The sequence below is a fragment of the Microcebus murinus genome, chromosome 13 (assembly GCF_040939455.1).
Source record: "Microcebus murinus isolate Inina chromosome 13, M.murinus_Inina_mat1.0, whole genome shotgun sequence".
Taxonomy (NCBI): Eukaryota; Metazoa; Chordata; class Mammalia; order Primates; family Cheirogaleidae; genus Microcebus; species Microcebus murinus.
The window spans coordinates 46,000,650-46,019,111 of record NC_134116.1 but is presented as its reverse complement, the minus strand read 5'-3'; positions in this window follow the sequence as shown (position 1 = coordinate 46,019,111).

Here is an 18,462-nt window from a genome sequence, read left to right as displayed (position 1 = left end):
GAAGAACAAAGGCTTATTTGAAGAAGGCATTTATATGCTGGAGTAGTTTCTTTTGTTCTTGATTTATTTTGTATCTCATGGTAATTGAATTCATAAGAGATTTGAAAAACATATTAGATAGCACTTATTATGTGACAGCATATGAGCATTTCAGAAGATCCCCCTGTATGTACATGAAGGATCAATTTACTTTACTTCTAGTATTGTACTAAAATAAAGTAGAGCTAAAATCAAAATGTTATCAAAACATAGATGATAAATTCTACATTGCTTTCATAGTTTTCGTTCTTATAAATGATCATTAATAGATGTCTCTATAGAAAGACAGTAAAGAAAACAGTTTCTATTAGAGTTGGATAAATGTGATTAGGTCAAACTGTAAAATTCCATTCACTCTTATATTTATGTTAACAAAGTTAAGTCCTAATTATAGTAAACATTTTTGTATAATTTTTCTGTAATAAAAAAGAAAATAAATTTTCATGATACAGTATAATTTCTAAAAGGATACTTACAGTCCTGCTTATCTACTTTTATTCCTATTGCACAAGGTAAGAAATAAAGCAGAAGTCATCTAAATAGTGAATGAAAATGAATGAAAAACATGATTCCTTTTACATAGCGCAAAAAAGGAAGAAACTCATCTCAAAAACATAACTTAAACATAAGCATTAGGAAATGAACCAAATCAAAACCACAGTGAGATATCACTTAACTCCAGTGAGAATAGCTTTTATCAAGAAGTCCCCAAAAACAAACGTTGGCATGGATGAGAAGAGATAGGAACACTCATACACTGCTGATGGTATTGCAAACTAGTACAACCTCTATGGAAAGTAGTATGGAAATACCTCAAATAACTAAAAGTAGAACTACCATTTGATCCAGCAATCCCACTACTAGGTATTTACCCAAAGGAAAGAAAGACATTTTGTAAAAAAGACATCTGCACTCAGCTGTTTATAGCAACACAATTCACAACTACAAAGTTTTGAATTGCATTACAAAGACTACAAACAATCCAAGTGCCCATCAATACATGAGTTGGATTAATAAAATGTGGTATAGGTATAGCATGGAGTTCTACTCAGCCGCAACAAAACAATGGTGATCTAGCACCTCTTGCATTATCCTGGATAGAGCTGGAGCCCATTCTACTAAGTGAAATATCACAAGAATGGACAAGCAAGACATGTACTTACTATCAAATTGATATTAACTGATCAACACTGAAGTGCACATATAGTAGTAATATTCATCAGGTGTTGAGCAGATGGGGGGGTGGAGGGGATGGGTATATACACAAGTAATGGGTGTGGTGTGCACCATCTGGGGTGTGGACATGCTTAAAGTTCTGACTCAGAACTTTGGGGCAAAGGCAATATATGTAACCTAAACATTTGTATCCCTGTAATATGTTGAAATAAAAAAAAACAATTAAAAAAAACCAAAAAGACTACAAAAAAAATACTTCTAAGAGAAATCTACTTCTAAATAAAGCAATGTTTATTAAACTCAAGCTATTTATCCATAGTTTCCCAGGTTCAATTGGAATTGTAAGGATTTCCTTACAGTGTTGTGAGAAATCTCTTAATTTTAATTGATCACGTGACCTCTGGGCAAGGCCACCACTGTGTGACAGCTGGCCACTTCCTGCTCTAACTAGGTCCCGGAAAGACTTTTGGTTGCTTGATGATAGTTAGGAATCCCAGCCTTCACTTCCTGCAATATAGGTAAACTGAAGAACTTATGATCACCTCCTTTCTTTTTTTAAGCAGTTACTGATTCCTAAACACATTTTCCCACGCTTGTTTAAGCATCTATTTCCCTAAATGTGGAGACTACATAGCTAGTATGAGAATAGATTATCACACTTTGGGTATGTTCTCCTCAATTTATTTTCACATTTCCATTCTCCATCACCCACTTTAGGGTTTACTAAGAGTTACAAAATTCAAAGTGTGGATTAGCACTTTACTGAAGAGCACCGGCAGTTTAACACTTGGATTCATAATACTCCTCCTTCTCACAAAAGGCCTGTTTTTAAACCTAACATCAATCTACAAAACATAACAAGCAGGATTATATAAAAACACACATGCAGAACATTTTCATTATAGCAGACGAGTGGCTCTCAGAGCAGATGAGAACCCATAGGGTATTCATGTCCATGACTTACTTGTCTCTTCAAAACTCTCTGCTTTCCACATGCAATTTTAAATGTCACTGCTTCCCAGCATGAGTGAAGGCAGAGCCTTTTGCACCCCCTGTGTATATTCTGTTCATTTCTACTCTAAGCCATTTTTCATGCTATTGCTTCAAATCTTTGGGCCTGCATTTTTCATCACACTCCCTCTCATAGTTTCTCTGTTTTAAAATACTGGTTGAGGTACTACCACAGTGTTTCACTGATACTCCCTCCAAGGGTTCCTATTGTTTCTTAAATATTACTTTCACCAACTAGACATATTCTGTTTTGTTTTTCTGTTGGTTGGTTTTTTAGGAGTAAGTACTATTATCTCAGCAGAGGAAAAAAAGAAACCTTGGCCTCTAACTCAGTGGTAGGCATATAATCTATCTTCAGTTTGGGGAAGAGTGTGAATATTTCCAACACAACTAGCAGGAATGAGGTGCATCCACTCAAGGTTTTAATTCTATTTGCCTCCATTTTAATACTATCACAGTGAGTTGCAGTTCTGTATCAGACTGTCAGTTGTTGGGTCTCACCCAAGGGTGGGTGGGGAATCTTTTCATGTTGGAAGGCCACATGAATTTAGCTATAATCAAATATAGCCACATTCAAAAAACTTCAATTATGTATACTTAGAAACATACATTATTTTGTAAAAATCTAACTATTATGTACAAAATAATGTCAAAAAATGAAAACTAAAGTTAACTAATCTTTTAAGGACTTTGTTGTGTCTACTTTTTCTTGGAAAACATTTGAATATTTAGTTGCAGCATGGAAGTCTGCAGTTTCACTTGATCTCTACATGGGTATCAGTCATTTGTAACCTTAAGGGCATCTTGATTTGGGTTAGGCAGGAGAATGTAGATTCACAGAAATAAGTGGTTGAAAGGAAGAAAGCATTTTTCAGGCATGTTGCAGAAGACATGTATATTATACTGCATTTTTGCATATTTCAGTTGGATCTTTCTTAGTATCAAACACTGACTTTGAAATGTCATCTACTGAGAAGTCAATCAATTCCATCTGTAGTTCTTTAGGTGCTTTGATGATATCAACTAGGGTAGGCTGAAATGCTAATTTGAATGTGATGTCATGATTCTCAAAGTCAGTGACCCTTTCATTGTATAATCCAATTAACACCTGTGTATTCTTCAAATGATTCACATATATCATCCTTCTCATCAATGACCTTTGCTAACTGGGGAAATGTTCATCTAAAATTTGCTTTTGAAAAAGAAATGTTTTGTAAAAAAGACATATTTATTTAAATGCTTGGACTTTTTTGCCACATATCATATATAGACTTAGTTTTACCTTGCAAAGAAATGTTCAAGCCATTTTGATTTGTATCACACAGAAATGCTGTATTCCTATAGAAATCTTCTTTCAATAATTAATATTGCTGATTCTATTCTTCATAAAATTTAACTGTCTATTCTTTCAGAGATAAAATTTTGGCTAATCCCTGTCCTTGCAATATCCAACATACTTTAGAATGACACAGAAAATCCACACTGCATATCTTATGGTTCAACTTTAGCTTATTATGAAAACTGACAATGCGGTGTTGCATTTGCACAAATATAGTTAATAATAATTACAACTTGTTGCAAAGTGTCTCTTAAAATAGTAAGTTTAGCCCATTGATTTTTGCTGATCCAAGATACAATGAAAAGAAATGAGAACATCTGGATCTGTTAATACTTTTTTTTTTTTTTATCTGTGCAATAAACTCTTCATATTTTCCTGCCATGGAAAGTACACCATCTGTATGTATACTGAATAAATTTACCAAATTCAGTCCAACTTCATGACATTTATCTTGAAAGTTGTTGAAGATATCTATTCCCCAGGTTCTCTTTGCAAAAGTACCCAAAGCAAATAACTCTTTGTAGCAAAGAAAATCTTATGTTAGGACCAGGATGAAGTATAAAACCTGTGCTGCGTCAGTAGTATCAGTTGATTCATTCAAAGCAATTGAATAATATATATATTTTCCTTTTGAAGTATTGCATAAAATTGTTCTATTAAGTTGAAGGTTAATTCATGCTGTCAATCAGTTATGTTTCTCCTTAAAAGAGGCAGTTGTTGGTACTTTGTAATGTTATCGGGATCTAAGCATCCTACAACTTCGACAATGCTTTCTTTCACAATTTCTACATCACTGAATGGCTTCTCATTTTTCCTGAGTACATAAGCTACTTTTTAAGTTGCTTCAGTGGCATTATTTCCAGGTCTGCTGCTTGAAACAGTTGTCTTTGCTTTTGCTTTTTATCTTTTAATTTCTGCAATACAAATTTTCTTGCCTCTCCATCTAATTTAAAATATTTATTGTCCTTATGAGTGGTATAATGCTGATGAGCATTTAATTTCTTTACTGTTGATACTGCAGTATCACAGCAAGCAAATCATCTTATCTTTAGTAGGAACAAGATACTGCAATTCCCAATCCTCATTTAAAAATCTGTTTTCTACTCACTATTAAATTGGAACTAACCAATGAGCACACATGTGCATAGAGGGAAGTATAACTCAATGGAAATCAATTGGGGGGAGGGAGGAAACTACCTAATGGTACAACGAACACGATCTCGGTGATAAGCACACTTATAACACTGACTCAAGCATTGCAAAAAGAAGCCATGTAACCAAAAACATTTATACCCCTATAATACTTAGAAATTAAAAAAAAAATCTGTTTGTTTTCTTCCTGCAATGTTCTTTTGGTCATCTTTGACACAATGAGCTGTTAGGCAGACAGAATTAAAAAATACTGTCGAGCTATGCAACTGTTCACAAATTGCACTTCAAACAAAAATATAGTGCACCATTGTGAAAAGCTAGTAACAAACTTGCATTCTGGACCCCAATAAACTCTTGCCAACCAGCCTCACCTAATGAGGTAGTGATGCCATTCACGTGGGGGGAATTAGAAATAAATCATGAGTGTAGCAGCCATCAATTTCATTGAAACATCTTTTTTTTTTTTTTTTTTTTTTGAGACAGAGTCCTGCTTTGTTGCCCAGGCTAGAGTGAGTGCCATGGCATCAGTCTAGCTCACAGCAACCTCAAACTCCTGGGCTCAAGCAATCCTCCTGCCTCAGCTTCCCGAGTAGCTGGGACTACAGGCATGAGCCACCATGCCCGGCTAATTTTTTCTATATATATTAGTTGGCCAATTAATTTCTTTCTATTTATAGTAGAGACGGGGTCTCGCTCTTGCTCAGGCTGGTTTCAAACTCCTGACCTTGAGCAATCCTCCCCCCTCAGCCACCCAGAGTGCTAGGATTACAGGCATGAGCCACCACGCCCGGCCTGAAACATTTTATTCTTTGGTATTTTAATTGTGTTCATTTTAAAAATAAAAATATAAAGGATGAACAAAAATGTATTAATTAAAAATAAAAAAGGATTTGCTCTGTAAAATGTGGATTCAGTCAAAAGGCCACACTTAAGGGCCTAGAAGGCCACATGTGGCCTTAGGTGACAGGTTTCCCCACCCTTCGTCTCTCTCAAATAGTAGGATGAGGAACTTATGATCACCTCCTTTCTTCTTTTAAGCAGTTACTAATTCCTAAGCACATTTTCCCCGCACTTGCTTAAACATCTATTTCCTTAAATGTGGAAACTACATAGCTAGTATGAGAGTATGTTATCACAATTTTGGTATGTTATCCTCAGTTATTTTCACATCTCCTTCCTACATTGTTAATTTCTTTATTTAAGGATGACACTGCCCTATGAGTGGGCTCATTTTCATTTACTATGGCAAAGAATGTGAAAAAATTTCCAGGACAAATCTGGGCCATATGCAACTTTCTCATTTTCTATCTGTAGAGCATCTGCCATGATGTAAACAATCTCTGGACTGCATCTGGTCCCAAAGGCTTGATTGGCCAGTTTGAGTTCCTTGTCTAAGTTAGTTCTTGCTTCAGTAAATGGAGATGGTGTTCAAGGAAGCAGAGTAGGATGTGAAAGAAGAAATGAAAAGCTCAACTAGGTTTTCAGGCCTCAGATCATATCCGACATCAAAATCTAAGGGAACTCAGTGGTCAGTGAATAATATTAAGTACCCTTACAATTACTACCAAATAGTTTATTTCCATATTGTTCTTTTTTTAATTTCAGCCTATTATGGGGATACAAATGTTTCAGTTAACATAGATTGCCTTTGCCCTGCCCAAGTCAGAGCTGCAAGTGATCCATCCCTCAGACAGTCCGCACCGCACCCATTAGGTGTGAATGTACCCTTCCCCTTCTCCCACCCAATCTGTCCGATACCCGATGAATGTTACTACCATATGTGCACATAAGTGTTGATCAGTTGGTACCAATTTGATCTTTATGAACAGATACTCCTTCAGGGAATTCTGAAATAGAAGAGGTAGAAATCATAGGGTAAAAGCAATGATCATATTCCTAAGGGAATAGTGTTCTAACAACATTTCAAGTTTAAGTATGAAAATGGAAAAGTTTGAAAATAATTTCTATGATTTATATAAAATTAAAAATAAAGCCATAAAGACAACCATTATGGTAAAGACCAAACTATGCTTAAATACATACACACGTGCATCTAGACATACTAGGATAAAAGCTCAATTAATAATTTTACCAATGGTTTTCTGCTTTGATTGCTTTTGTTTACCTGATTTCTTTTTCTCCTTTTCCTATTCAATATCAAAATATTAAATGCACATAGTAAAAAACCTCAAATTATGAAAGTTTATAATGAAAAACAATTTCTCATTTTATATAATGTCTTATTCCTAGTCTAGTATCCTAGTGCAAACACTAATTATCTAGATTTATTTTTTATTTTACAGGTTTATAAGGTCATAACTTTAAAAATATTATTACATTGATAATTCTAGATTTAATTCTTGGTGCTCTATAATGAAAAAAATATTTAATTTCTAATACCACCCAAATAATAGTCCTCATAATCTCATACTTTTGACAAGAATATTTTATTATATTGCAATATGATTTATTGTTTTTGCAACAAATCATAAATTTTTAAAATGTATTTTTCATAAAATTTATACAAATCTTTTTATTAAAGAGCCCTGAAGTATGCTAAGGTTAGCTGTCATTCTCTTAGACAATAAATATTTATTTAGTATCTACCATATATACCAGGCACTGATTTAGGCAAAGAGAATTTGACAGAGAACAAAACATAAAAACAAAAATAAAAATGCCCTGTCCTCAGAGGCCTAACATTTTAATAATTCAGTAGCTCCAATTTTCAATGTCATAAATACTATGTACTTGAATAACATTTCTAGCATCAAAGCCAAATGCAATCATTTTTTCCTATTGTCCATTAACTGCTCAAAATTTTCCATATGACAGTTTATTTCATACTAAATCTTTTTATTCAGCTGTTTGCTTATTTAGCAATGTCAAATTGTTTTACTTTATTGTTGATAAAATAATAATATGCCTTAACCATACTTTAAATATATCTATCTTACAGTCATACTAAATATAAAATGAAAAACTCTACCAATGCCCAAGTGCCCTTAGATCACTTTTCCAAGTATGAGCTGACTTTTTCCATGGTATGGCTCAGATTTCATATTTCTGAGTTAAAATCAGTGTTTTCTGAATCTTAGTATATATAGAATCATTTTTTTTTCCTGAGCTACCATATCTTTTCTTTCTGTATATTCTTAAGTAACTTCAGAAATATCACATGCATTAAAAGTTATTTAAGTACTTGGTTGTTAAAATTATCTTCATATGCTTTTATAATTAATTGGTAATTTGACTAAACTTAGAAATTGAAACTCATATCACTGTTTTCCCAGAACTTAGAAGGCTTTGCTTTATTATTTTAAAAATCTTTTGTGTTAATGATGAGAATCCTGATACCAGTCTCATTTTTTTTCTTTTCAGGTGACCATTTCTGTTTAAGAGTCTAAGATTCCCCTTTCAACCACATTATTCTAAAAGTTCTGAAGAATGTGTCTTTGTGGGGGTTTTTAAATTATTATTTTTTATTTGATTAATTTTTGGTGAGGCTTTCCAATCTGTCTAGTTGGGTCTTTTTTTCTTTGGTTTTAGAAGATTTTATGTTTTAATTATTTCTTTTGATCCATTTTGTTTGACTTTTCTTTCTGGAAATCCTTTTAGAGAAGACTTGAATCTGCTAGATTGACACTTTTTGCCATGTTTTCTTTCACATTTTCTGTACTTTTTACTGAGCTTTTCCTGAAAATTTTGAATTTATCTTCTAATATTTACTTAGAATTTTAATTTTTGTTCATCATATATCTGATAGCTGATGATTCTTTCTTTTCACTGCTAGTTTCTTTTTCATATTTTTAAAATTTTTTATTTGACATAATATTTCCTAACTTTCCCTAAAAGATGTCAACTGGAAAAAATTTTAATGGTCTCTCCATAGTTACCATATATCCCAAGGCTTTGTCTATTTTGATCTTCTTTTTTACTAACTGCTAATTTTTTGTGTAAGTGCTTCACTGAAAATTTATATTTAAAAAATGAAGGAATAGGAGAGATAAAGTTTGAGGTAAGGGTTATGAGCGCCCTCTGCTGCTGGGTTATTGGATCTCTTTCCATGTCATGTGTCCTCTGAAAAGAAAGGCTGAGAGGAAGAACTGGGCGTGTAGGTGGACATTATGAGCTGAGACGCTCAACTTTAGAAAGCAAGAACAATATCGTGAGGCTTGTGAAGGCAGGACTGTCATAAGCAAGCAATTCTGTGCTTACTTGAACCAATATCTGACCTGGGAGCCTTCACTGTCCAAAGTCAAGGCACCCATTTTCCTTAGAGAAAGGCTGTTAGTCACTTTTTGAGGATACTCATATTTGTAGAGGGGAGTGAAGGAGGAGATGAGTAGAGGCTGCAGGTGGTTGGCACAGACAAAAGAGATAAAAATTCCTGTTTCTCACCATTCTCACTCTAGCCCTCAGCGCTTATCCACACCAGTTCTGGCACCAGCGCTTCTCGAGGCCCCTCACCCCTTTCACTGCAGATCCCTCCTGCACTTACCCTGGGCGGTGGCTTCTTCTCCTTTGTCATAGTCACCATTACCTTGGCTCTTTTTAAAGTCTGGTTCTGAGATCCGTTAAAATCACCTCAATAAGATTCATCATGATCTTCCCTACTCTGTGTTTGTGCTAACAGCTTTTTTCTTTTCTGTAAATGTATATTGTCACTTCGGTGGCATCTTAATATGGACAGGAAACAAATATGTATGCTAAGTAAACTGTAAAGTGTGACTATTTTACTATTCCTAGAATGTTTACGGTGGTGAAAATATCATGTTATTTTCTTATCTCTTTTAATTGAGCAACTGAGTATACATACATATACTAGGCATATATATAAATTATATGTATAGAAAGATATATAGCTAATCTATGCTGTTAAAATTAGATATACATATAATTTACCCAAGAGATACCAGATATCAATTCATTGGAGTTATGCATGTATAATTTGAAAACGTAGGTGAGATTGTGTTGATTTTATTGTTCACACTTTGATTGAAGTAATTTCATATACTTTGCTGTTAATTATGCTTTTATTTATGGTAATCTAGTATTAGCTTCAGGAATCCATGTTAATACCATAGAAATGATTTTAAATTAGCATGAGCTAACTGTTCATTAAAATTGTTGACTTGGCTGTAGTTATAGTGCTATTCTAGCAAGGAAGCAAAGAAAGGATGCCTATTAAAAAAATCAACCATTGCTTATAGCTAATATTTAAAATAACATAATTTAGAAATAACATTATTATTCTATTCAATTTCCCTGATCCATTTAGAGGGAAAATTGCATTTTTCTTTTTAGCCTTATATGAAAAAACTATTTTATATCAATATTAGCCCATATAACCAAACTTAATTAGAACATCATTATAATTATCAAGTCATTCATGACTTAATTCTCTCCTATCAAAAAATAAATGTTTCCTAAAAATATGAATAAATGCATTTATATTATAATAGAAAACCCATGTTTATAACCCATGTTATAAAATTATGCCCTAAAAAATTATAAGATTCTGAAAAATGTAAGTTTAGAGGGCAGACCATCCAAATCCTATACAAACATAAAAAAGTATTATCAAAAACAATAACAATCTTAATAAAAAACTAACAATTTTTAAAATATTAATTTAGCTTCTATTAGATAAATAATTGCTACTGTAAATATAACCCTTACAAAAATATGAAGGACTAATACTCAAATCCAGAATAGATAAGGATCTTCTACAAGTCAAAAAGTAAAAGGCAGGCAATTCAGGAAAAATAGGCAAACTACTTGAACAAATATTTCATGACAGGGAAAATTCAAATGTGCTAAATATAACATATTCATGAAAAGACACCCAACTTCATTAATGATCACCAAAAGGAAATTGTAACGAAAATGTGATACTGCTGCACACTCACTAGAATGACTAAGTGAAAAATGAGAAAATATAGTGTTGGCCATAAAATAAAGCAACTGGAACTCTCATATGTGCTGATGGAATTGTAAAATGATACAAATAATTTCAAACATTGTTTTCCATTTTCTGCTACCCTTGAGTATATACGTACTTTCTGACCACGCAATTTTACTACTTGGTATTCTTTCAAGATAAAAAAAAAAAATAACTAGTGCTCAAGTAGGGAGGCTTGACAGCACCATTTGTCATGTGTAGTTCACTTGAACTTTACCTGGTAATTGGGGTGACCATGTATGTTAGCTAATTGGCTTTAACCAGAGGAGAAACACATTTCTCTTGTCTTTGTGACAACTTTGAACAAGGTGCCCAGTCCACCAGAGTTAGACTGCTATCCTCCTACAGAATCTAGGAGATATGGGTGCTACCTCTCTTGATCTTACATTTCAAAGAGATGGCCCCAGTCCTTGAGAGAGACATTCCTGTGTCATAAAGCTGAAAAAAGGCCTATCTGGTTTTCAAAAGAATATACAGATATACAAAGGGAAGAGAAAATAGTTACATGTTTTCTAAAAAGAAAATGCTGCAAGAAAAAGAAATGGGATAAGTCTCTTCCTTTATTTTCAATAGAGAGAATTAGCCTCTTATTTTTAATTTTTACTTGTCCCTATAACATGAAAATTTTGTTTGTATGTTAAACTTTAATACAGAGCTTTAAAAATGATAAAAATAGCAGATTGAATTCTTAAAAACATTGAATGAGCTAAATAAAAAAGATTAAGAACAAAATGGGAGCTGGGAGCAACTTGCAATAAACACTTCCAAAACGGAGCACATGGATGAATTAAGTAGTTAAGACATGTGGTTTTCAAATATTTTCTCCAATTTCATAGGTTGCCTTTTCAGTACGTTGTTTTCTTTGCTGTGTATAAGCTTTTGGGGATCATGAAGTCCCACCTGTTTATTTTTGGTTTTGTTGCCTGTGGTTTTAATGTTATATCCAAAACATCATTTTCAACACCAATTTCAAGGAGATTTGTTACTATGCTTTCTTCTAAGAGTTTTATGGTTTCAGATCTTATGTTTAAGTTTGAATCCATTTAAATTTTTGTATATAGTGTAAGACAAGAGTCCAATTTCATTCTGCTGCATGTGGATATTCAGTTTTCCCAGCACTATTTATTGAATAGACATTTCTGTCCCTATTGTGTATTCTCAGCACCCTTGAAAAGATTAGTTGAGTGTGAGATTACAAGTATTGGCAAGAATGTAGAGAAAAGAGAACCCTTGTACACTGTTGGTGGGGATGTAAATTGTTTCAGAAATTATGTAAAAATGAATGGAGTTTCCTCAAATAATTAAAAATAGAGCTACTGTATGATCCTACATCCCAGTTTTGGGGGTATATCCAAAGTAAATTAAATTAATATATCTCAAAGAGATATCTGTTCCCATGTTTGTAGTAATCTTCATAATATCAAGGGTAGAGAATCCATCAACGTGCCCATTTAAATATGAATGAATGAAGGCAAGGAGATGGATAGATAGATATAGATAGATAGATGACATTTTATACATATATATATGAAATGTGATGTATACTATTCAGCCATAAAAAAGAAAGGAAATGCTGTCATTTGTGACAACATGGATGACCTAGAGGACAGTATGGTAAGTAAAATATTCAATACACAGAAAGACAAATATTGCATGATCTCACTTATATGTCCATATAGTTTGGTTATTTGTCCTCTCCAAATCTCATGTTAAATTTGATCTTCAATGTTGGATATGAGGCCAAGTAAAAGGTATTTGGGTCATTGTAGCAAATCCCTCATGAATGTCTCGGTGCCCTCCCTGAGATAATGATTGAGTTATCTTGCTCTGTTAGTTCATGGGAGAGGTGGTTGTTTTTAAAAGCATGGCATCTTTCCCCCTCTACTAACTCCTCCCTCTTGCCATGTGATGCTGCTCCCCTTCACCTTCTGCCATGAGCAGAAACTTCCTGGGGGCCTCACCAGAAACAGCAGTCATACTTTGTGTACAGTCTGCAGAACTATCAGCCAAATAAACCTCTTTTCTTTATAAATTACTCGGCTTCAGGTATTCATTTATAGCAATGCAAAATAGCCTGAGACATATGTGTTATCTTAAAAAGTCAAACTCACAGAAGCCGAGAGTAGAACAGTGGTTACCAGGGGCTCAGGGGGTAGGGGTCGAAAGGAGATGTTGGTCAAAGGGCACAAATTTCCACTTATAACATAAACAAGTTCTAGGGATCTAATAATGTATAGCATGGCTGGTGATGGAGGTCTTAATAATCTGATTGTGATAATCATTATACAATGTCTACCTATATTAAATCATCATATTGTGCACCATGAGTATTTTCAATCTTTATTTGTTAATTATTTCAAATTAATAAAAAAGAAGTCTTTAAGGTGAATGAAGAATCGTCTTAGTACAAAAGAAACTCAGATAAACGGAGTTCAGTATTCCTTCAATCTTGCTGTGCTCAACGGTGCCAGTGTACATTGAGCTGCTAGTATTTGATTACCAAAAGTAACCAAACAAGCAAATCATCATTAACTTTCTGGCAAAAACCACATAGAGATCAGAAAAAAAACAAGACTACTGTTTTATACTGATGCATTTCCCTATTTACCAATCTTGTGCAAGTTAGAGTCACATAGAGCACATGTTGGCATACAAGAGAGTGTCTTGTTCAGAGTGGCAAATTCACTGTAAAGATAATGAAGCTAAATCTTTAGATACTGACCTTCAGAGACACCTTCCAAGGCTCTGCAAAGAACATCAGCAATGTGATCTCAGGAGACATACAGTTTCATAAATATACAAAAATCAAGGTACGCTTTTCTTCTTTTATCTTAAAGAGACACCATAAAATTGTATAATCTTGAGGCAACTCACAAATCAGATCTATTCTTAGATAGTATCATTGTTTTATTTTCTTCAATAGGTACAGGAACATCGCAAGTGATTAAAAGAATATCGTTTAATGAATGATGAGAAATAAAATGAAATTTCCTCCTATTTTACTCTTTTTATTAAAATAAAGCCTTGATCAAAAGACAATGTAATTTTTATAAAACAGTGACTAAACTGTTAGTCATAAGTGTTTTCTCAAGGATTATGCCAGGGTGTATGAGAGTAAAAAAAAAAAAAGAATAACATAAAAAAGAAAGAAAGAAAATAAATGGTTTAAATAGTATGGTGGAAAAAGCACTGATTAGAAATGAGAAGACCTATAAATGAAAATGGCAGGTTTAACGATTTTTGCCTTAGTTGCTAAACCCCTTATAATGTATGTCATTAGAAAACGAGTTAAATATCTGGTGAAGAGTCATAAGGGAGAAAATTCCAAAGGTGGTTTTGGACTCTTATTAAAAATGCAGTGAAATCGTAACTCCACATTACAATAGTAATTAACCATGGTCAAAGGCACCCCGAAGAGATGCAATTACCTTTAAATTCATTCTGCAATTTAAGATATATATTTAATGCATTTATTTATCAGTTAATTGATAACTTGCCAGTTAAATTAATGTGAAAGTCCTCAGCATATGACATAGTGAGCATTTTTCATTATTTGAGGATATTTTATTGCTGTCTCTTGCAAATAATACTTAAGGTGACCATCTCTCTCATTATGGCACAATATAATAGTCTCAGAAAGTAGATGAGAATAAAACAGTTACTAGAGGGCATGTTCATTTATTGAGTCATTTAAATTAACAATAGTTCATAAGCGCAATAATAATTCTCTTTGAAACAAAATAATTATTTTCACATTTTTAAAATAAATTGACTATAGCTATTTCATAATGGGTTAGAAAGGCAAGAAATAGAAATTTATAACAAATACTAAACACAGTTATATTTCTAAGTGGCTTACCCCAAACTCTATTAGCAGATTAGAAACATTTCATGATTGTTTAATGGAGGGTGGATTTCTATTAATCAAATCCTGCTTTACACCAATTCCCATCATTAAAAGAGAGACCTATTTTGTCAAAAGTAAAAATTGCCGCTGGAAAGTTTAAATGACAAAATTAAGGGGATAAAAAATTTAAATATGTTATTAGAGACAAAATGATAATTATACAGCCATTTAAAAATCTTAATAGCAAAACCATTTACAAAATGAACCTCAGAGTAAGTATATGCTACAAGATTTGAATTATTTACGGCAGGATTACGTCTTTTCAATGATTTGAAAATTGTAGAGCATGTAATCCCTAACACTGTATTGACTTGGTTAAGTTTTTCACTAGCCTAAAATTGTCTTACTGCTTTTACATTTTTACCCTGAGTGATAATATTTCTTTATTTCTCTCCTCCTTTGTCACTCGACCTTATTGATCTCTTTTGAATAGGTCAGCTAGTAATATCTATATATATTATTCACATATTAATACCTACAGAGTCTGTCACACTATTATTGGAGAGAAAAATCCTAGAATAGAGTGAAAAACAGTTATTTGACAATGGGGAGAAAGTTGATGGCTCATGTTCAGTTGAATTACATAGAAGAAGAATAGTGAGGCCTATAACTAATGACAGTAACAAGGAAAGTATAAAAGACCATGAAAAAACCTATAATTTCTTAGTGTAGAGGGATAATTACTTAAGAAAAATACTTGATTTAATTCCCTTATTGCTTAAATATATATAATTTTTAAATTTACCTATTAAGTTCCTAGGCATATGGAATCAGAGAGGCTCTGGGTTACAAATCTCATTTTCTGTTCCTGCCAAGGATTTTGAATCCTGCTAGATATTCTTTTTTAAAAATTATTTTCTGCATCTATTGCTAAAGGAAGCACAATGGAGGGAGGTAGTATAGGGGATTAACAACAGGACTATTTAGTGAAAGTCTGCTTAAGAAATGGTGAGATCTACAGATACAGGCTGCTGTCAAAAAAAAAAAAAAAAAAAGAAATGGTGAGATCCACCCACAAAACTGATGTCATCTCTTAAATTGGGTGACAAAGTGTATTCCAAACAAAGTTTAAACAGGTTTTTGTGGAATTAAAATGTTGTAAGGTTTATATAAATGTTTAAAGGGTCAAGAAGAGTTAAGACTTATTGTAGCAAAACAAAGTGAAAGTTGTTTTATCAGATATCAAGATATATTATAAAGCTAATTAAAAACCTGAAATATTGGCACAGAGATAGAAAAATAAAACAATGATACATAATGAATAGAAACTAGAAACAGGTTTACAGACATATGGACTATATAGCTTTATAGTATATAAACTTTACCATATAGTAAAGTTGTCTTTATGGTGAAAAGGGAAATTAATGATCTAATAAAGGAGAATAACTTCACGACATCTGTGTAGTGAGAAAAGTCCTAATATGATAGAAAAAGGAAAAACTATACATCAAATGATTGATAAACAAGAATGCATCAAAACTAAGAACCTCTACTCCTGAAAAAGAACCACTGTTAGCTTTGCATTGGAAACAACCCAAGTGCTCATCAATTCATGAGTGGATTAATAAAATGTGGTATATGTATACCATGGAATACTACTCAGCTTTAAGAAACAATGGTGATATAGCACCTCTTGTATATTCCTGGATAGAACTGGAACCCATTCTACTAAGTGAAGTATCTCAAGAATGGAAAAACCAGCACCACATGCACCACATGTACTCACCAGCAAATTGGTATTAACAGATCAACACCTAAGTGGACATATAGGAGTAACATTTATCCTGTGTCGGGAGGGTGGAAGGGGGAAGTAGGGAGGGGTATATACCACCACAATGAGTAAGATGTGCAACGTTTTGGGGATGGACATGCTTGAAGCTCTTACTCGAGGGGGGAGGGGGGCATAGGCAATATAAGTAACCTTAACACTTGTACCCCCATAATACGCTAAAAAAAAAAAAAGAAAAAGAAAAAGAACCACTGTTAGAATGTTAACCATAGGGAGGATGATATGTCATTTCCAACAACTGACAAGGGGTTTATATCCAAACTGTATCCAGAATCTCTAAAACTCAGTAATGAAAAACACACAACCAATCGATATAAAAACAACTTAAATACATATTTTATAAAAATTGAAATCCAAATGGCCCATAAACATGTAAATATGTCACCGCTTATTAGTCATGGAGAAAAAGAAAATGATATACCATTAGATCCCCACAAGTATAGTACTGAAAAGCTTGATTATTGGCTAGTTTTTTGAGCAAAATAAGTTCTCATACACTTTTAGAGGAGTGTTAATTGACACACATTCACTTTTGGAACAGAGTTTGGCATTATTTGGTGACAAAGACTTTTTCCTTGGTCAAATTTTAGTCAGGCACCTAGGAGTTCTCTTTTTGACTCAGCTTTGACCTTGGCCAGCATTTAGCAATAATCTTGCAAAGTCAGTGCATCAAGAATCTCTCCACCCTTGATAGCTGATGAACTTTGATATTTGATCTCGCTTGATATCTGATCAAGCTCCTCATCCCTCAGGCTTGATGCCTAAGTCTTTGGTTTGCCTTTAGTAAGAATCTTGTTAGGTAAGAGTAGCAAAAATTCCCCTATCCTTGATGTCTTCTGTTAGTAAATTTTCACCCACTGACACCCTCACTCTAACTCTTTGGCTATAAATCCCTACTTGCACTTGTAATCAGAGATGCGCTGAATCTCTCTTTCCTATTGCAGTAGAGTTGACCTCTATTGCAATAGTCTTGAATAGTGTTCCTTACTGTTTTAACAAGTGTCAGAATAAATTTTTCTCAACATTGATAAGGCATAATATCTGCACACTCTATAACCTGGCAATTCCTTTTTATCTCTATACTTTGCAGAAATGTGTGCTTTTAAGAACAAAGATACTTTGATTCATAGAAGCGTTACTTTTTATTACCCTAAATGCAACCAAAAGAAGGAAGTCAGAAATGCATGCATACCATAAAAATTCAAATGAAGTTAAAAATAGGTAAAGCTAAACTGTGCATACAGACATTTGTATACTTTGATGGTGTAGTATTTGGTATTACAAGTAATATAGAGATGGTATGGGAGATTGTGCCTAGGTTACATGCAAACACTTCACCATTTTCTATGAGAGACTTCAACATCTGTAGATTTTGGTATCTGAGGGGCTCCTGGAACCAATTCCCCATGGATACAGAGGGGCAGCTATACTTTTCATATAATTTATCAGGAAAGGCTCTGTGGGATAATATTTTACTATTTTTTTCCTAAGTTTTTAACTATTTCCTACAGGGAACCTGACGGTGTATTTTCACTCCATCATGCAGACTATTTGTGACAACATAAGCATATGCTATGAAACTGAGTTATTTTATCTCTATTATGTATTTGAAATTTGGCTGTTGAATGTTTTATTTTAGTGACCAGTTTAGGTTGTCAAGTTAGTGTCAATTTAGGTTGTATGCACCATTAAAAAAAAGTTTAACTTTTTAAGAATGTTTAAAATGTTTTAAGTCTTTTCTCAAGGAAAATAATATCTGTCAATAGAAAAATTACTTCTTCTACTTATATTATCCCACACTATCCAAAACTGATGTGATTTGAGTGTTCTTTGAAGTTAATGTTTAGCACTGTTGAATAGTATATCCTGGAAATTGGAGGAATATCTTGAAAATGGGCAGCATCTAGATTTTTAAAAAATCATACCAAGTTTGAAACAACATTTAAAATATTTCAAAGTGACCTGTTTTGCTTAAAATATATTTTGGAATGATGAACAATAAATAGTAAAATATAGTATACTGATTTCTAGGTTGCTTTAACATAGTTAAGAGGAATCATTTACCTATAAGAAAAGAGGTTCAT